Source organism: Sus scrofa, chromosome 16 (assembly GCF_054392235.1).
Source record: "Sus scrofa isolate SSC_HxYL_T2T_F1_AM1 chromosome 16, Sscrofa_HxYL_maternal_Yorkshire_Landrace_v2.0, whole genome shotgun sequence".
In the NCBI taxonomy this organism is placed as follows: domain Eukaryota; kingdom Metazoa; phylum Chordata; class Mammalia; order Artiodactyla; family Suidae; genus Sus; species Sus scrofa.
Genome location: NC_139398.1, coordinates 48,203,819 through 48,225,431, shown reverse-complemented (window position 1 = coordinate 48,225,431; position 21,613 = coordinate 48,203,819). Strand labels below are relative to the sequence as shown.

At 39.6% G+C, this 21,613-nt stretch overlaps 1 protein-coding gene across 12 annotated transcripts in view; it reads right to left on the bottom strand.

Annotated features, from left to right (window-relative positions):
* GPBP1 (GC-rich promoter binding protein 1) overlaps positions 1 to 15,965 on the bottom strand; it is an 80,525-nt gene extending 64,560 nt beyond the window's left edge. For 4 of the 12 annotated variants that reach the window (XM_085002277.1, XM_085002279.1, XM_085002283.1 and 1 more), the window contains exons 1-3: positions 15,816 to 15,965; positions 15,150 to 15,193; positions 13,647 to 14,604 (exon numbers count right to left, since the gene is read on the bottom strand). The gene's annotated coding sequence lies outside the window, so the exon portion shown is untranslated. Of the gene's footprint in view, positions 1 to 13,632; positions 14,605 to 15,149; positions 15,194 to 15,815 lie in introns of all 12 variants that reach the window. The other 8 variants (XM_005672465.4, XM_003133975.7, XM_021076985.2 and 5 more) reach the window with 3 other exon arrangements.
* Positions 15,966 to 21,613: the final 5,648 nt, after the last annotated feature.

Sequence of the window (21,613 nt, the reverse complement as noted above, 5' to 3'; positions counted from 1 at the left end):
CAAAAAAAAAAAAAATAAAGGACTAAGGTGAAAACATTTTACTCATTCTTCCCCATTCCCATAGTGTGCCCATAAAAGGAACTCATTTTAAATGAAGACAGACCAAAGAGTACTTCACGTGGAAATGTGAAACTATAAGCTGAAAACTCAGTTTAAAAAAAATGAGGTAGAGGAGCACCTGTTGTGGCTCAGTGGAAACAAACTATCCATGAGGATGCGGGTTCGATCTCCATCTCTGGTCTGGCTCACTAGGGTTAAGGATCCAGCATTGCTGTTAGCGGTGGTGTAGGCCAGCAGCTGTAGCTCCCATTCAACCCCCTAACCCGGGAACTTCTATATGCTGCACCTGCGGCCCTTAAAATAAAAAATAATAATAAATGAATTTTTAAAATCCGAAGTAGAAAGAAAAACAAACAAAAGACTGAAGCAACTACGCTTGCATAGGGAAAATTCTTAAGAAATCTTGATAATGAGGTAGTTTTCAACCTATAGTGTGTGTGAAGCAATGATTTCACCACTAACCTAATAATACTCACTACAGTAGCCTCAAGTTTAGCATCCTTCTAGATCTTCAGTAGTAAATAAGTAGGCCCCTCTGCAAGGGATTTGTAAGATCCAAAGCAAAACCAAACTGAGAAAACCTATAATAATAATACCAAAAATAATTAAAGCTCAATAGGCATAAATCTGTATTTGCAGCTTGGGGTGGGGGGGGGGGTGGAGACGCACAAAGCATGCAGAAGTTCAAGGGCCAGAGATCAAATCTGGGCCACAGAAGTAACAAAGCTGGATTCTTAACCAGCTGAGGCACCTGGGAACTCTGTATCTGCCTCTTTGAGGAGGAAATGTAAAACGATTGTTTCCTCCTCAAATAAAGATATTATTTAATATAAATCAATTGTCATAGCGTTGATTTTCAAAAATGAGGAGCCTAAACTGGCCACCCACATATTTCAAAGTCACTCCTTGAAATCTAAAATGTTTTATCTTTTTTAAACCAGAGAGGGAAATGGCATGAGATTTCAATCCCTCTGATTTAACACTTCAAAACTGGGGAAATTTTTTTCAAAAGGCAAAGGTCATAATAAAGAAGTCTTTATCAGGTGGACCCTTCCAAAACCACCCTGAATCTAGCAAACAGAAAAGCGGCTCATGTAACAATTATTTAAGTCTAAGCAAAAACAGCTTCTAAATGATCAGACAACAAAGAAGTCTGGCTGTAAACAACCCCCTAACAAATTTCATTTAGCCCCACCCCATGCAGTTAAACAGCAGCTCTATGATAAAAATAACACTGGTATATACTCAATTGGGAGGGGAGAGTTAAGCTACATTATCTAAGATATTAAATCTTTTGCTCTGCAAGTACTGCACTGAGCATATAACAATAAACAAATGAGACAACGTACCTGCCCTCAGAGAAGTTTATGCAATAAAGACGGGTAAGACTAAATAAAGAAGATAATTAAGAGACTGCCTTGAATGAAATAAATAGGATAATACAGAGCAGCAGGAGAAATCTAAGAAGAAAAGCGTTGTCCACTTTACATAGAATGGTTAGAGAAAGTCACTCAGAATATGATATATGAGTCAAAACTGAGCTAACAAGGGGAAAGGGGGGGGGTACAGAATATAAAAGCCCAAAGCCAAGAAGGAAAATGTCTCATGTGGTCAAGGAAGAGAAAGGGAGCCAAAGGCCAATGGCCTAGGAAAACAGGAGGCAAGGTTGCAAAGAAACGGAAGGGAAAAACAATGAAGATGCTAGCAGACTGCACAGTCTGTATGACTCTTAGAGGTCCAATGGAAAGACATTCTGCTCTATAAATAATAAACTAGAGCACAAGAATGGCACAATAACAAAGTTACAAGTTCAAGTATGGGAAAACAGCTACTTGGATAAGCCCAGTGACAGTGTAACAGACATGGACATATTTGGGAGATATGAGGTAGAGCAAAGAGATTTGCTGATGAGATGGAAGGAAAAGAACGAACTAAGGGTAAGTCCTGGTTATTTACCTCAAGTAGGTGGATACTGTATCCATTTATTGAGCTAGGTAAGAATAGAGAAAGTATGGGGCTGAGAAAGACTCAAAAAAAGCGCAGTTGTGGATGTTAAATTTGTAAACATAGTTAAATTACAAGAGTAAAATATGAGGGAGATCTGGACTGGAAATTTAAACTTGAGATCATTTGCATAAAGATGCTATTTAAAACTATGGTACTCTTTTTTTTGGCATGTGGAAGTTCCCAGGTCAGAGATGGAACCCACCCCACAGCAGTAATTTGGCTACTGCAATGAAAATGCCAGATCCTTCACCCACTGTACCACAGGGGAACTCTCAAAACCATAATACCACATTGTAGCTTAAACAAATATTACCTTAGAAGAGTGTAATGCATTACGGTTCAACAATTTTAAACATGTCATGAAATGCAACTTGGGAGTTCCCGTCGTGGCGCAGCGGAAAGGAATCCGACTAGGAACCATGAGGTCGCAGGTTCAATCCCTGGCCTTGCTCAGTGGGCTAAGGATCTGCATTGCCGTGAGCTGTGGTGTAGGTCGCAGACGCAGCTCAGATCTTGCGTTGCTGTGGCTCTGGTATTAGTTAAAATGCAACTTAAATGTACCTAGTTTCTGTTCAGTTCTGTCCCTTCAATTTACATTTACCTATGTTCCCCATCCACAATCTCCCTCCTGGTTGATCACACAATCCTCAAATACTACTATCTATTTGACCCAGCCAATACAATACTACTACTAGTAATGTTTGTATATTTTACAATTTCAAAGCCTTTAGCATTCATTATTTCACTTGATTCTAATAACTTTGTGAACCAGGAAAAGAACCAGTTTTATTAGAGCAAGAACTAAGAGTCCTATAAAGGCTGGCCTGGCTATTACTTACTAGATGAAATGAAACGAGGATTCAAATTTAAGGACTCTGTTTACTCTATTTTCAAAGAATGTCATCAGAGCAGACAAACTACAAAGTTCAGGAATCTTATTTTGTCTTGTTTGCTACTAAATGCCCACCACCAATCAAAGTGCAGGCACACAGTAGGCATTCAAACATCTACTGAGACAAAGAGTATTTCTCCAGTACAGACTGATGCTCAAGAAATAACAATCCTAGAAGTACTGTAGAGTCAATGTTTTAGAGTAAGTAAGTTGATATGTTTGTATCCTACTTTCTTTTATATAGAAACATTGTCAGGAAGTTCCCTTGTGGCACAGCAGGTAAAGGATCCAGCATGACACAGCAATAGCTCGGGTCACTGCTGTGACGCAGGTTCAATCCCTGACCTAGGAACTTCCACATGCTGCAGGTGTGGCCAAAAACAAACAAGCAAACAAAATACTGTCTTTTATTTTCCAAGTATGTTCAAGTAGGAGTTCCCGTCATGGGGCAGTGGTTAGCGAATCCGACTGGGAACCATGAGGTTGCGGGTTCGATCCCTGGCCTTGCTCAGTGTGTTAAGGATCCAGCGTTGTCGTGAGCTGTGGTGTAGGTTGCAGACGCGGCTCAGATCCCGCACTGCTGTGGCTCTGGCATAGGCTGGTGTCTACAGCTCCGATTAGACCCCTAGCCTGGGAACCTCGATATGCCACGGGAGCGGCCCCAGAAAAGGCAAAAAGACAAAAAAAAAGAAAAAAGTACGCTCAAATATAAATTACTTAATATTTAACATTTCAAGCCACTCAAAAGAAGATCTATGAATGCAAGATGGAATTATTTTGCAACAAGTCTTATTTCACATACCAATAAAAACAATTTCCCCTTTTAATTCAAATTTCCTATAAAAGTTTTTAGGAAAGAAAAGATGTCCATCATGTTTTTGTTTTTTGTCTGTCTCTTCTAGGGCCATTCCCGCAGCATATGGAGGTTCCCAGGCTAGGGGTCAAATCAGAGCTGTAGCCACCGACCTACACCACAGCTCACAGCAACACCGGATCCTTAACCCACTGAGGGAGGCCAGGGATCTAACCTGCATCTCATGGTTCCTAGTCGGATTCATTAACCACTGAGCCACGACAGGAACTCCCATCATGTTTTAAAACAAAGCAAAAAACAAAGTCAAATGCTACCATTTCTATTTATCAACTACTGTTTCTGTGGAATTGACATAATACATACATATCAAGGAAGAAGTCACAAAAACAAACAAATAAGGTCAACTGAAATTCAATAGAGGTATTTCAACATGATTCAACAGGAAACAAAAGTCTTTTCAATAAACGGAACGGGAAAATAGGACAATTATATTTAAAAAAAAAAAAAGAAAGAGAGAAAGAAATGAACATCAACCCTTTGCTAATACCAAATGCAACAACAACAAAAAAAAAACAATCAAAATGGATCAGGGTCCTAAAAATATGAACTTAACCACAAACTTCCAGAAGAATGCAAAAAAGGACAAACTCCTGTGACTTAAGGTTAGGCAAAGATTTCTTATGACACAAAAAAACACACATCTTGAAAGAAAATAGTAACCAATTTTACTACAAATTTTAAAATGCCTGTTCGTCAAAACATGCTATTAGGAAAATGAAGACAAACTACAGACTGGGAGAAATTTTTTGCAAAACATCTGATACACTTGTGTACAAAAAAACATAAAAAAATTTTACAGTTCAACAAAATAATCTAGCTTTTTTTTTTTTTTTTATCTTTTTAGGGCCGCACCCAGGGCATATGGAGGTTCCCAAGCTAGGCAATAGGAGCTGTAGCTGCCATCCTGCGCCACACAGCCAGATCCGAAGCGTGTGCAGCCTACATCACAGCTCACAGCAACGCCTGATGTTTTAACCCACTGAGCAAGGCCAGGGATCGACCCTACTAGTCAGATTCTTCTCTGCTAGGCCACAACAGGAACTCCCTTAACTTTTTTTTTAATAGACAAAAGACTCGAGTAGACATTTCACCAAAGCAAATTAAAAAATGCTCAACATCACTGGGGAAATACAAATTAAAACAACAATGTGAAATCAAACTCTAGGCCAACAGACTGGTTAAAATTAAAAGACATACCCAAAGAAAAAAATAACCAATGTAAGTTCATACCCTAGAAAAAATATTAGCAGGCAGACACTCATTTATAATACTATTTACTGGATTTCCTTGTGGCCTACAGCATAACTATATGGCATAGCCTCTGCAATGGCTTAGGTTCTGGCTCTGGAACGTCCACATGCCACAGGTGCAGAGACTTTAAGAAAATTTAAAAAAAGAAAAACCACCAATTTTAAAATATCGATTTTTATTGTGAAAACATAGAATAGGTTTCTCCTAAATTACTCTGACCTTGAATTTATATAGTCTGAGGATTTATAAATTAATCCTATAACTTCTCCTTTACACATCAAAGACAAGTCCACTAATCCAAATTGTATGTTGATTTTTTTTTCCCTTAGGGACACAACAGTGGCATAAGGAAGTTCTCAGGCTAGGGGTTAAATTATAGCTGTAGCTGCTGGCCTACACCACAGCCAGAGCAACGCGGGATCCAAGCCACATCTGGGACCTACACCACAGCTCAGAGCAACACTGGATCCTTAACCAACTGAGCAAGGCCAGGTATCGGAAGAACCTCATGGATACGAGTCAGATTTGTTGCCAGCTGAGCCACAAAGGGAACTCCCAAATTATACGTTGATTTTTACCTTCAATTTACAGTGGAGGGAAACTGCTAATTGCTTTTCTTTTAATCATATCTAGAAATACCATGCCACTACACTGAAGGACAACTTCAACGTTGGCTATTCAACTACACTGGCAATAAATACTATGAAAATAAAGGAAACATACTCCATTAATCACTGTTTTTATTAATCCTCCTGAGGTACTTTCCTTCCTTAAAGGACAAAAATACTTAAGAACACTAGACCATCTGTTTCTTTTAAGGGCAAATGACCTGTAGAGGTTGTTGTCTTGGAAATTAGGGGGCAGGAGCGAGAGATGTCTGATCACACCTGTGCTATTACATATTGAAATAAATTATTATAAATATCTCTCCTGGAGTTCCTGTCGTGGCTCAGTGGTTAACGAATCTGACTAGGAACCATGAGGTTGCGGGTTTGATCTACGGCCTTGCTCAGTGGGTTAAGGATCTGGCGTTGCTGTGAGCTGTGGTGTAGGTTGCAGACGCGGCTCAGATCCCGCACTGCTGTGGCTCTGGCATAGGCTGGTGTCTACAGCTCAGATTACAGCTCCCTAGCCTGGGAACCTCCATATGCCAAAGGAGCGGCCCAAGAAATGGCAAAAAGACAAAAAAAAAAAAACTAAAACAAAACTCTCCTTTACTTAACTTATTTATCATAACTATATTTTATTGTGATCCTATAATGTGCATAAGGTATTTTATTTTAGGATAGTATACAGCACTTTAGAAAGTACTTGTTATAACTTCATATTGAATTTCTTAAACCATTAAATGGAAAGAGCATTTACATAATTTGGAAAAGCACTTTCTAAATTAAAATGCTATAAAAACATTAGTTATGAAGTGATCCAAAAGGAAAATATTCCTGAATGAAAATAAACTCATGTGAATAGTTTATTATAAACAAGTCACGACAAACTGTATCACACTTAAAATTTAGTTCCTGGTTAAGAATAAGTATAAGTTCTTGAATCAGAACAGTATTTGACTTTTCCCCACCATCACCATAAAACTCTATGAGTCATAATGGTTGGGAGTCTAGGTTCTAGATACAGAATGTATGGATTCAGAAATACCACTTACTAGCTGTGTAACTTTGACAAGCAATTTAAAACGTCTGTGACTTCATCTTCTCATCTATAAAATGAGGACAAGAGACCCTTCCACACAAGATTAAATCAATTAATATACTTAAAAGGTTTAGAACACTGCCTGGAACATGGTAAGCATTGATACATACTAGCTATGAAAAATCTACTCATTATGATAGATGTTGATATCCAAAACAAGGAACTCCTTACAACTCAACAACAAAAACAATCTGGCTTAAAATTGGGCAAAAGACTTGAATAGGTATTTCTCCAAAGATGACACAGAAATAGCCATTACTGGAGTTCCGTCGTGGCTCAACGGTAACAAACCCAACTAGAATCCATGAGGATGCCAGGTTCAATCCCTAGCCCCGCTGAGTGGGTTAACAATCCAGCATCATGGTGGTAAGCTGTGGTGAAGGTCACAGATGTAGATCAAATCCCACGTTACTGTGGCTGTAGCCTGGGCCAGCAGCTGCAGCTCTAATTCGACCCCTAGCCTGGGAACTTCATATGCCAAGGATGCAGCCCTAAAAAAGAAAAAAGAAAAAAAATAAAGAAAAGAAATGGCCGTTATTGGTACGAGAAGATACCATTTATCACAATACTAATCATTAGGGAAATATATACCACTTCATACCCATAAGGACACAAAACACAAAAAACAAATGTTAGAAATATGGAGAAATTGTGACCCCTGTGCACTGGTGGTAGGAATAACAAATGGCTCAGCCATTACAGAAAACAATATGGTGGTTCCTCAAACAATTAATTATTATCCAGCAATTCCACTTCTGGGTATATGTTCAAAAAATTTTAAAGCAAGGATTCAGATATTTGTACACCCATATTCAAAGCAGCATTATCTACAATAGCCAAAAGGTGGAGGCAACCCAAGTGTCTCTCAATGGATGAATTGATAAACATTATGTGGTACATACAAATACAATGAATTATTATTCCATCTTTAAAAAACAACATCCTAAGAAATAGCAACAACAACAACAAAAAAAAAAAAAAAAAAAAAAAAAAAAAAACATCCTGATTGACACATGCTACAACATGGATGAACCCTGAGGACATTCTGCTAAGTGAAATAAGCCATTCACAAAAGGATAAATACTTCATTGATTCCACTTACATGTGGTGCCTAGAAGGGTCAAACTTATAGAAAGTAGAACAGTGATTGTCAGAGGCTGGGGAAAAGAGAAAATGGGAGGTTATTATTTAAAAGGTACATGGTGTTTCAATTTGAAAAGACAAAAAAGGTTCTAGAGTTGGACAGCGGTGATAGACGCACAACAGAATTTAGTCAAGGTCATGGAACTGCATACTCAAAAAAAAAAAAAGGCTAAAATGGTCAATTTTATGTTTATTTTATCATAATTTAAAAAGGGCCCTCATTGCACAGATTGGGAGGTTGGTGCAAAGGGGCAGAAAACCTTACCTCCATATCTCAAAAAAGTACAAAGACTTAAATCTCCTAAAATGATAAAAATTTGGAATATACTTTCTCTAAACTTAAAACAACTCAATCTATTTGTGAGGTAAAGACTTTAGCTAATTATATTAACAACTACCTCCTACAGTGCTTTTTAACTATGTCCACAAACTCCAGTCAAAAGGTAGAACCTAACTCTCTTCCCCTTGATTGTGGTCTAGACTTAACAACTTGATTCCAATGAAAAGAATGTGGCATAAGTGACTTCTGGGAATATATCAAAAAAGTCACTGTGCTTCCCACCTACCTCTCTTCTGAGGTTACTTCCTCTGAGAGATGCAGCCGCCATCTTGTAAAGAAACTCAAGTAGTTGGATGGAGAGGTCCAAACATGATAAGAAAGCTGAGTTCTCCAGACAAGTGTCAGCATCAACCTACCAGCCCAATGAATATACCTTCTTGGAAGGAGATCCAATAACTCCCGTCAAGCCTTCAAATAACTGCAACACTCATGATTTTTATGAAAGATAGGGAGGTAGCCAGAATCCCTCAACTAACCTCCCAAATTCTGACCCACAGGAAGTCCATATGTGATACTATATTTCTTTAAACTCACTCATTAAAAGAATATACAGTGACTTCAACAACACAGGTTAGGGCTGCACCGGTCCACTTACACACGGATTTTTTTCAAAAGTAAATACTACCCTACTTCACTATCCACAGCTGGTTGAATTTGTGGAGGCAGAACTGAGGATACGGAAAAACTTCAGATTTAGAGAGCCAACTCTAAGTTATATGCAAGTTTTCTGCTTCAAGAAAGATGGGTGCCCATAACCCCCATGTTGTTCAAGAGTAAACTGCGTATTTATGTTCACTTGAAAAGCAAACTAACTTGTTCTACTAGTATACATGTGGAAGATGACAATTTTTCAGTTTAAGAATTTTTTTAAAGGAAGCTACCTATTAAACTAGGATTTTAAAAATTCTTACTCTTGCTAAAAATCTTAAAGTGTGGGAAAAAATACTTTTAAATATAATTTTTAAAAAATATAACCTGAAAACTGAATTTGAGGGTAGAAAATGGAATTCCCATTGTGGCTCAAAGGGTTAAGAACCCAACGTATTCTCCATGAGGATGCAGGTTCAATACTTGGCCTCACTCAGTGGGTTAAGTACCTAGCATTGCCACAAGCTGCGGTGCAGGTCATAGAAGTGGATGGGATCTGGTGTGGGTGTGGCTGTAGCATAGGCCAGAAGCTATAGCTCTGATTCGACCCCTAGCCCAGGAACTTCCATATGTGTGGGTGTGGCTATAAAAAGAAAATTTTTTAAAAAGTGGGGTGAGGGGGGTGTTAGAAAACGAAGACCAAAAACGCTGTACTCCCCAAGCTGTGAACAGAAATAGGACTCAAGAACAAGAAACTGAGTAGCATATCTTGTACAAAAAGATTCAGAAACTACAAATTACTTGGGAAGAGACACAGAGCCAAGGCCTCTTAACTATTCTGCTGGGTGGGGCAGCTAATAAAAAGGGAAAAAGTAGGTAAGTAAAAGATGCAAAGGTCTATCAGTAATTCTAGCAATTTGTTTCTCAAGATGCTGCTATTTAATGAAACTTCTCTCCAAACAGACAGAAGCACTTCCAAAATTATCAATTTCAGAAACTTCTAAAACTGTCTCTCACCCATGAAGCCAAAAAGAATTCATGTTAGGAGCCCGACATATATAACATGAAAAGGAGGGAGGGCAGGGAATACATCTCTCTTTCCAACCTGCTCTTCCCTAAATATTCCAAATACATGACCCTAAGGGCTGCTTAAGTAACAAAACCAAGAGCTATAACTTCGGTAGATTTCTCTGGCCACTGGAGAGACTACAGGGAGAAGAGACACTATAAAGGCACAAAGATGAATTAGTAGGTTATTTCCTTAGCCAAGGACCAAGCTAGGGCAATAAACGAAACTGCAAATAGGCAGATACTGCATGACTGGAACACAGGTAAACACCATTAACAGAAACAAGAAGACAGAAGAAATAATTTCATAAGACCATCATAAATACTGGTTTGACAAGTAAAATACGTTAAGCAGAATTTTAAAATATTACACTTAAAATAAAACTTTATAACTATATCACTCCTATATCACAATTAACAAAAAAGCCGCCATTCATATACATTATTTCCATCAGTTTTATTAAGAAAGTAAGGCCAAAAGAGGTTAAATAAATATACAAGGTCACACAGGCCCTTTTCTAGATATTCCAAATCCAAGACCAAAAATCTCCTTTCTCACTCCCAGAAGTTACCTTTTTTCTAAATCACTACTCTTACCTGGATCTAAATTGTTATCCAGACATTTTTACCAAAAATTAAACAGAGGAGTTCCCGCTGTGGCACAGTGGTTAACAAATCCGACCACAAACCATGAGGTTGAGGGTTCGATCCCTGGCCTTCCCCGGAGGTTAAGGATCCAGCATTGCCGCGAGCTGTGGTGTAGGTCACAGAGGTGGCTCGGATCCCACGCTGCTGTGCCTCTGGTGTACGCCAGTGGCTACAGCTCCTGTTAGACCCCTAGCCTCAGAAACTCCATATGCCGTGGGAGCAGCCCCAGAAAAGGCAAAAAGACAAAAAAACAAACAACAACAAAAAAAATTACAAAAATTAAACAGAAAATAAAGCTGAGTCAAAGACAACTAAGATAATACGGCCTTTTGCAGTAACATGGATGGAACTAGAGACTCTCATACTAAGTGAAGTCAGAAAGAGAAAGGCAAATACCATATGCTATCACTTAGATCTGGAATCTAATATATGGCACAAATGAACCTGTCTACAGAAAAGAAACAAACTCATGGATATGGAGAACAGACTTGTGGTTGCCAAGGGGGAGGGAGTGGGATGGACTGAGAATTTGAGGTTAGTAGTTGCAAACCTTTGTATTTGGAATGGATAAGCAATGAGATCCTGCTGTATAGTACAAGGAATTGTATCTAGTCACTTGTGATGGAACATGATGGGGAATAATGTGAGAAAAAGAATGTATATATGTGTACAACTGGATCACTTTACCGTACAGCAGAAATTGAGAGAACATTGTAAACCAACTATAATTAAAAAAACAGGGAAAAAAAAAAAGACAATCTGGCCTGAGTTCAGGTTCTATCCTCACTTGCAATTATACTTTCATATTACAGGTTCCCCTCCTTATTCCCTTCTCCCGTAACTCTAAATTTTCTTTTCTCTTCTGCTACATGTTAATTTTTAGCTAACCAAAGTTATCAAATAGCTAGACAAGAAACAAAACTGGTTTTCAGCTCCACTTTATTATTAATATTAACCAATCAATACTAACCTAAAAGAACCAGCTCAGTATACGAGAAGAAAAAATATCAGTAATAATGCTCAAATAGAATGAGTTAATAAAGTGAAATCCACATAAAGGCAGTATTAAATATAGCTAGTTATTAAGAGTACAGGGCTCTGGAGTCAGACTTGGAGATTTGGTCAAGGCTCTAACCTAACCTTGATCCTAACCAAGTAACTTTCTTCTAGTCTCAGTCTCTCCAAAATCTTAAATTTCTCATGTATACCGCTGTAACCATGATAGTACCTTCCTCATTACAGTAATAATTAATACATAGTAAGAAAAGTATGCAGCAAAATACATATCATCATCTATAAATCTTAGTCATTATTCTAGATCCATCGTTGAGTCACAGGGGGGAAAAAATGAGAGTAGGGGAGATAGAAGTACTTGTGTGGGGAAAAGAAGCAACCCAGCAATTGTCCCAATTACTACTGGTATTGTAAAATTCAATGCAAAAAAAAACAGTAATATATTTATCAAAACATTCAAGTTAACTACATCTATCCTTGAACAACAACTATAAGCAACGTTCACAAATGTTAAATTATTCAAGCACTAATTCTTGGGGGTAACAACAGCAATAGGAGAAATTTAAAGAAAAATAATCATAAATGGTAAATGTTACGTGGTTCATTTCTATGAATAATGGTCATTCATTTCAACTTCTTAATCACATTAAACGCACGTTCTTAGACAAGTAACTTGAAAAATCTACTAAGTTAAGGAATACAGAAAATATAGGCTATCCAAAGCTGGGGAGGGGGGGGGACGGGACTGTTCTCATCACTGTTTTATATAAATCACCGTGAAAACTCAGTAAGTACTACACACAGCTCTGACAGAGAAAACACAAGTAACCTAACAGAGAAATGTACTGATTCTAATCTCAATTTTACACCAGAAAATAAATGCTATATAAGCATATCTAAATAGCTACACTCTTGGATTCTTCTGCCTCTTCTGCTCTAAGAAAACTAACAGGATTCAAAAGCGTAACCAAAAAAAAAGTCTGTTTCACAACAAATGAGCAACTAACCAGTTATTAGGTCATCTTGGCAAAGTACTGAAAAATTACAATTTTTTATCTCAGAAAAATAATTAGATAAACTTTTATTTTAGCTACATTGATCTCTTAATAGCTTTAAATTTGAAAAATACACGTATGTACAACTGAATCACTGTGCTGTACGTATCTGCAACACAACACTGTAAATCAACTATCCTATATATATTAATTGCTTTTAAATAAATTTCAATTTTTTAAACACACACACTTCTACTGAATGCATATGATTCACTGATAAATTTTAGTAACAAATCGTAACTAAAATCCCAAGTATTATTAAAAGATGATGTTCTTATTGCTCAAAAGATTTCTATTGCAGCAATTAATATTCACAACTTTTTTCTTAAGCAGCTTTGTTTACAAACTTAAGGCAGCTTAAGCTTCCGGAGGGAGAAAAGGTACACTAATTTTTTAAGTTATTTTAAAGATTCTTAGTGCACCTTGCTCAGTTCCTCTCAGGTTCTGTTTCTAGTAATGACTTGACTTCCTGGAACTCAGATCTTAAGGAAAAAGCTGAAATACAAAACTACTTCAAATTGTTTCCAAAAAATCTCTACAATGGATTTAAAGAGTTAGGAACTGCTATCGCTGAAAACAACCTACTTCATGAAATATCAGATTAAAAACCAAGCCCTATAATTTGTTTTAAACAATTAACTCTAAATTGGAACACTAAGCTGCATTAACTACATACAATCTAACTCACACTGAGAAAGCAACTGGCTATTTGTTGAGTTTTTTCATACTTTTCTACCAATCCATAAGCCATAGTAACCATATGATTTTCTTTTTACTTTAGAAGCACAAAAACTTCAAATGGGGACTGTTTGATCTGAAATCTTATCTTAACTCTTTCTGCATTTCAACTTACTTGCTGTTTTCAGACTGCCCCAGAAACTGAAGCCAAGCAATCTTAATGCAAGAAACTGAAAGGCTTCCAAGAATAACATAAGATAAACTTGACTTTCATTACAGTTTACAAATGGACATTTCATTTGCTCACCATAGAGTACTTACAAATTCCAATAGGACTGCACAGGAAGGTGTTGGGTTTTCCTCTGTAATCTTTATGTTTTCCAGTTTGTTTTTTTATTTTGTATCCTCTGAAATAATATCCAAGTTCTTTGAAGATACTTAACCTATGACTATTTGACATAGAGTTACTTCAGTCAGCTACCCATACTTCTGTTTTAAAGTTTTCATATGGCTATCTCCAGAATCAGCCAAGTTCCTTGGATTTAGGACTTTAAAGTCTTCTTTATTATTCCATGTACTTGTCACTGTTGTATTTATCCACTCCAGATGAAATATCCAATTTATGAGCCAAAAAGCAAAAACAAAAAGAAAATTTCACATCTGAAGAGCATTCCTAAACATTAGAATAAACAGAGATACCATAGCTATCTCAACACTACCATGCTGCTGGGAAACTGCAACATCTTAAATTTCCAGGTAAATAAAAGATAAAAGGAAAAAAACTCTGTATTTGTTCAATGTCTTCATTTAGAAAAGCTGTCCCATTGTGACACGAAAAGGGCTGAGGTCAAAAATTCCTAAAACTTTTAATAAAGGTAAAAAAAACCTGCCATGAAACTTCAGCAATTAACAGTAATTTGAAACTGCCGAAGCTACTCAGTACACAAATCAAACATATCTTACAGTTTGGCTGAAGAACACCAACAACAGGGGAGGGGTGGGGGGGAGGCAAAAATACCACCAACTGAAATACTTTATAACCAGTTATACAATCCGTTTGAACCAGATACTGAAGAAATGCCTGTGTCTCTTTTTAAGTAGCTTGTAGAATTATTCACTACTATCAATTCACTTCAGAGATGATTCTTGCCAATTTTAATAAACTTCTGGGGCAAAATTATCCAAAAACATTGTAATTCCAAAATGGCCACTTGAAATATCCGGGGCCTTTTACACAAAAACCTAGAAGATGATCTTCATATCTGAGTAATTCAACCACCTGTAAAAGTTATAAAAAACAATTTAAATTACACACTGAGTTTTAAATCTGAGCTAAAAATTAAACCCCATCCTAAACAGTCAACCTCTGGAAAGAAATGCACTTGTACACCAAGCAAGCACCCAAAAAGTCTACTGTACGAAAAGGACTTCAGAATATGGGGGGGCGGGGAGGTGGGAAACGATATTATGGAGGGTAAGAGCTGATTTCAACCCGGAAGGGAATGCGGATACAATATAGGGAGATTATATAAGCGAATCTTCTTATACTTGAGTAAATATTATAAACTGAAACGGGCACACAATCTTATAAAAGACTCTCTGTATTTCTATTAAATCTACCAAAGGAAAACGAATAGAAAGGTGCAAAGCTACCGAGCATTAAGAAATGCAACTTAGCAAATGAGGGATATAAAGAGAAAGACGCTCCCTCCAAATCAGAATGTCTAAAAGAGGAGGCACATTTTCCCCACTCTAAGTAGAAAGGTAAGTGGCTGAGAAGTGGGGAAAGAACATTCCTTAAATTCGCCCGGGGGAGAGACTTACCCAGGCTTCTAAGGGCAGCAGCGAGATCTGAGGGTTCCCATTCCCTTGAATTAAGAAAACAGGTTTCTCCCAACACTGAAGAGGTGAAGGTACCGAGCCCTTCTCGTAAGCCACATTGAGAGGTTCTCCCCACGAACAGACTAGGTCCCCTCAGACCCCACAGGACTCCGAGGGGCAAGGGAGCGCTCGACTCGGTCCACAGCTAGTGCCACGGACCCGGAGAGGCGGGCAGAGCGGGCGCGCCGAGAAAACACCGAAGGCCACAACTCGGCCTCGACTCCCTCAGCCCTCCGAGAGCGGCAGCGGTGCAAAAGCAGGCGGGCGCATGCGAGAGGCCGGAGGAAGACCGAGCGAGGAAGGCGTCGGACCGGTTCCCAGCCTCCGCCAAACAACACCCCCCCCCCCTTGAGCAGCCAAGGCTAAGCCACCCACCCCCTCCCCACAACCGCCACCTCCGCTCCACCCGGGCCGAGTCAATACCTAGAGGGGCCTCCCAGCACCGTCCTTCCCTCTCTCTCCTTGCTCTCCCGCCACCCCCCGCCCCCGCCCGTGGGCAGCCTCACACCTCGCGCCGCCAACGCCGCTCCCGACCCCTCAAACCTCAACGCCGACACAGACACCCCCTCCGCCCCAGACCCCGGCGCGGACCACAGAAGACGGTGTTACCTTCTGCCACACCAGAGGTGCCCCTGGCCTGGGGGTGCCGCTGCGCTCGATCCCGGGAGGAGGTTTTCGGTACTTTGAATAATCCCCTTTTGCCGCTTTTCCCTCCCCCACAACCAGTCTCAGTCCCAAAATGGCGCCGACCCGATCCGCAATGTTCTGGGCCAAGTCTCGCGAGATCGTGGAAGGTGGCGAGGCGGGGAAGGAACCGGAGGGGCTGAGGAGAAGGGAGGGGAAAGGCGGGGCGAGGAGAAGGAGGAGGGAAATAGGGTATGGAAGAAGCGGTGCTAACGAACCTACTGGGCGGGGCAGCAGGAGGAGCGCCTCTACCAGAGAACCTTCTGGCCCAAGCAACCGCTCACGCCCCGGCCAAAGAAGCTCCGCCCTCTACGTCGAGCGGCTGAGGGAGGGTGCAGAGGGCGTGGTTAGGGCTAGGGGCGGGGCTTCACGGAGGTCCCGGAGGCAGGGGCGCGCGGGGGGCGGTGGCTCCGCACGGTGACGTCAGGAGCAGCTGGAGTCGGGGATTACCCCCTGCTGCTGACGTGAAGACTATGAACAATCGGGAACGTTCGGTGGAAGGGGGAATTCCCCGTTGCTCCCAAAGGAGCCCCTCCTTCCGCCCTTCCCCCGGTCCTGGGCGTCCCGGGAGCTTAAGACCTTGGGGCCGCCGGGAAGGCGAAAGGGAAAGGCTGCTTCGGGAGGCGGCTGCACGGGCTCGAGTAGAGCGCGCCGCGGCGTTCTTCCGGGCTCCACGCTCGGAGGAGCGGCTGAGCGCGACGCGTCGGGTACCGAGCTGGGGCCTGGCGGATGGGGAGATCACATGCTCGCTTGTACACAGCCCTGCGCAGGCGGAGCACCGGCTGGGTTGGCGCTGGTCTGTTCCGGCGCCCTCAAGCAGCCGATCCACTATCGAATGCAAATACGAGAGTGTGTCGGACCTAATATATATGCGGGAGGTCGGTGACGAGACTCTCTCGTTGGGGCTAAGCCCAGATTCTCAAAGGATTAAAAATGGCTACGGGATGTAATCATGCTAACGTATGTTTTTCTATTAAATCTGCAATAGGGGAGAATTATTTTAGCAAGGTCTCGGTCCCATACAGCTTACACGATTTTGTGCTATGAAGTTTGTGGGCGTCAACGTTTTATGATTGCGATACCTTTTCGCCTTGTAACTGAAAGCTCATTTTGAAACCTGTGAAATTAGCCTTCCAAGAGGAAGTTTAGGAGTATGTGGGGGGAGGGTGTCTTGAGGGAAAATCCAGAAAATAAAAAATGCTTGGCTCTTCGCCCTCTTCCAAACCACAAAGGCTTCATACACGGAAACTTTATGATTCTTTTATATTCATTATAGGGTTTGTAGTTCAATGGACTGCCTCTAAAAGCTCCCTGAAAGAATGTGTGAATACAAACTCACCAAAAATTACACTTCTCAATCTTTTCGTCTTTGCGAAGGACATGGACCCTTGGCAATCAATAATATCTCGCTGTGTGCAAAGAAATGAGAACACTTGCTGGATGCCTTGTCTGTGCCAAGCACTTTCTTATATCAGTCTCTGAAGTGAGTGTTATTTTCCCCATTTTGCAGATGAGGAATCTGGTTCAGGTTACACAACATAGAAGTGGGAGCCACAACTAGGCTGTGCCAGACTTGAACTTCAGTCCGTTTGGGTCTTAATTTACGTTCTTTCCACCGTTCCACATTGCTTCCGTTGAAGTGACATGTATTGGGACAAGACCTGCTTCTGCTCCTGTTTCTAAGCATGATGTCAATTCAAAAAACTAAAGAAAATACTGATCACTTGAAAACAAATTTTTGCCTTCCTTATGGCAAAAGACAAAGTTGAAAATCAAATAGTGATATAGGGAAGCAATTGTAACATATATGACAGAAAAGTTAATATTTAATTATCTATCTCTGGCTGCTCTCAATATCTAACAATGTTTAATTTACATGATAAATATAACAAGAGGTCTTACAAATCTTTAAGGAACAGATAACTGTACCAACTCTCATTAAAAAGTCAAAAGGCAAGAAGAAGCTGGTCATGTACGTGTCAGTATTTACATTAAAAAATGCTGTGCCTCACTAAAAATCAAAAAATGAAAATAAAATCAACTATATACTTCCTTTCATCTAGCAGATTAGCAAAGATTAAAAAAAAAAAGAAAACCAGGAGTTTCCCCCCGTGAACATCTTTTCATGTGAACTTTTTTTATATCTTTATAAATTGCTGGACATCTTTCCTATTTTACTAATACAAATTCTAAGATGTAGAATAGTGGCTGATCTGTCTGGTTCATGCAAATGCCTATTCCTTATATCTTCATTTACGTTTTCTGCTTTTTATTATCTTTTAACTTTTGGCCACACTCGAGGCATATGGAAGTTTCTGGGCCAGGGATGGAACCCCAGCTGCATCTGGGCCCATGCTACATCTGCAGCAATGCTGGATCCTTAACCCACTGCACAATAATAGGAAAGATGTCCAACAATTTATAAAGATATCCACTGATAAACTACTAGCAATTATAAAAAATTGGAAACAACATAAATGCCTATAAATACAATGAGTAAATAATGGTACATCCATAGATGGAATATTAAGCCATTAAAAATGGTGATATATATTTAAATATCATACATAGTTATGTTTCTGAACTTAATATATGCCTCGTTATGTTTTTCAATTGAATTCTTGTCTGATCTAAAAATTGAGAACAACCAAAAAAAAAAAAGGTAAGTGAGAGGAGTTCTCTGGTAGTCTAGTTGGTTAAGATTGAATGCTTTCATAGCTGCGGCCTAGGTTCCATCCCTGGTCTGAGAACTGTGATCCCATACTAAGCCGCTGCATATACTTCTTTGTTTAAAAAAAAAAAAAAAAAAAGTTCACATGAAAAGATATTTGTGGGGAGTTTCTGCTTTTGCACATTGGGTTAAGAATCTGACTGCAGTAGCATGGGTCCCTGCAGAGGCATGAGTTTAGTTACTGGCTCCGTGCAGTGGGTTAAAGGATTGGGCATTGTCACAGCTGTTACTGGGATTCAATCCCTGGCCTGGGAAATTTCATATACTGTGGGTGTAGCCATTAAAAAAAAAAAAAAACGAAAGGTGTTCTTGGCATACCATTAAGAAAAATAAGAGGTAGATTATAAGGCTGTCCTTTTTTTTTGTATTCTAAAAAGTATGGATTGAAGGATAAAGTGTGACTGAATAGAAATGTTACCAATGCTTACTTATTTCCAGGTGGCAGACTAACAGAGGATCTTTATTTTATTCTTTATACCCGATCAGGGCCTATGTTACCTTTCTAATCATTATAAAAGAGCTAACTAAAAAATACAAGACCCTGTCTCCAACCAGTAACATGTTTTCCATTATTTTATTCAGTTAGTGAAATCTAAACAATCTAAATAATCACATGAGGTTATTTTATCAATGAACATAACATTGTAGTAATTTGAGAGAACATTTTTTTCAGACACACCCACAGCATGCAGAAGTTCCCAGGGCTGCAGATTGAACACCTGCCACAGCTGTAATCAAAGCCACAGCAGCAACAACATGGTCCTTAACCCACTGAGCCACAGGGGAACTCCCAAGAGAACATTTTTTAAAAACTAATCCCTATGTAAGCAGTATTTTTAAAGTTTGATAATTCTTTCAATGATTTTATAAATATTAGTTATAAAGAGGTTAAGTAGCTTGCTCCAAAATATTGTTAGCCCAAGTATACAATGCTGTATATTTGGAAGTTCCAGGGCCAGGGATTGAATCCAAGCCACAGCTGTAGCCCATGCCAGATCCTTAACCCACTGTGCCAGGCAGGGGATCAATCCCATGCCTTAGCAGCAACCTGAGCTGCTACAGAGAAAACGCCAGATCCTCAAGTGGCTGCACCACAGCGGGAACTCCACTATTTATAAGTTAATGTTTGAAACTCAACTGCCCAAAAATCGGCAATGACTAGGGAGCAAAATAAAATACATGCATAGGAAACCTTGAATCATTCCAAACTATATCCAGTATCTTTTCCGTGTTCACGTTGTACAATCCTATGCTTACCTCTGTGATTATCTACCCATTTCTGCCTCTACTTGGATCCTGGAACATGTCCAGGGTCTTCTTTAACATCCCCCTACACTACGAGATGGTAGTTGCCGGTTTTCTTGCCTATCAGAGTAAGCATTCCATAAATATTTCCTGGATGAACGAAGGAGTGGTTAAAGAAAATAATAACATTTTGAAGGAGTCCCTTTGTGGTGAAGCAGGTTAAGGATCTGGCGTTCTCACTGCTGTGGTGTGGGTTCGATCCTGGCCCAGGAACCTCCATATGCCACAGGAAGGGCCAAAAAAAAAAAAAACACACTCTGCAAGAAATAAAAAGTCGTTTTTTCAGGTTATTTAACAAATGAAAAATGGTAGAGTATAATTTTAATTTAGAAAAATCTGTATCATCCTTAATCATGATGACAGTGATAAATTTGATAAATCTAATGTTCATTAATAACAATTTTTAAGAACATAAGTTGTGCTTATAGAAAATTTGACAGACACAGAAAGAGCATAGACAAATGAAAATCACCTGAATTTCCATGGTGGCTCAGGAGTTTAAGAATCCCTTGTTGTCACTGCTGTGGTTCATGTTGGATCCCTGGCCCCCAAACTTTCAGTTACCAGAGGCGCAGCCAAAAAAAAAAAAGTGGAAAAAAAAAGTGAAAATTGCTTATGATCCACCACCCATAAATGATGGCTCTTAAATATTAATGTGTTCCTTCTGAGTATTTGTTCTTTGCATGTTATATCTTTGTATCATGGTGTATATATAGCTTTGTATCTATTTTTTATTTCAAAATTTCCTGTATTTAAAATATTCTTCATTTTGTCTGTATTCCATTTTAAGAATTAATGGAACATTTGATTTCTTAATTTGAAACATTTTATTTTTTATTCTTTGGTCTTTTTGCCTTTTCTAGGGCCACTCCCTCAGCATATGGAGGTTCCCAGGCTAGGGGTCTAATTGGAGCTGCTGCTGCTGGCCTATGCCAGAGCCACAGCAACGCAAGATCCAAGCCACATTTGCGACCTACACCACAGCTCACAGCAACGCCAGATCCTTAACCCACTGAGCAAGGCCAGGGATTGAACCCACAACCTCATGGTTCCTAGTCGGATTCCTTTCCGCTGCACCATGATGGGAACTCCTTAATTTGAAACATTTTATACCAGTCTTTATGAACTCATGATTTTAACACAATAAAGCTGATTACTATTCTTGAGCCACATTTCCAACCTGCCTTCCAGTAGAAGAGTTTCCTTAACCTATTAAGTTTCACTCAATTTAATCCATGGTTATAGGAGTTCCCCTTGTGGCTCAGTGGAAATTAACCCAACTAGTACCAATGAGCATTCGGGTTCCGTCCCTGGCTTTGCTCAGAGGATTAAGGATCTGGCATTGTCGTGAGCTGTGGTGTAGGTCAAAGATGAGGCTTGAATATTGTGTTGCTGTGCCTGTGGTGTAATACAGCAGCTGCAGCTCTGATTCCACCCCTAGCCTGGGAACTTCCACATGCTGCAGATGCAGCCCTAAAAAAAAAAATCCGTGATTCTGAATTTAAATTTACCAAGCATTTTCCTCTTTTGATGAGTTTTTCAATTGTATGTAGATCTAAGTATTGGAGAATCGACCACTTTTTTTTTTTTTTTGCTTTTTAGGGTGTCACCTGCAGCATATGGAAGTTCCCAGGCTAGGGGTTGAATCAGAGCTGTAGCTGCAGGCCTACACCACAGTCACAGCAAC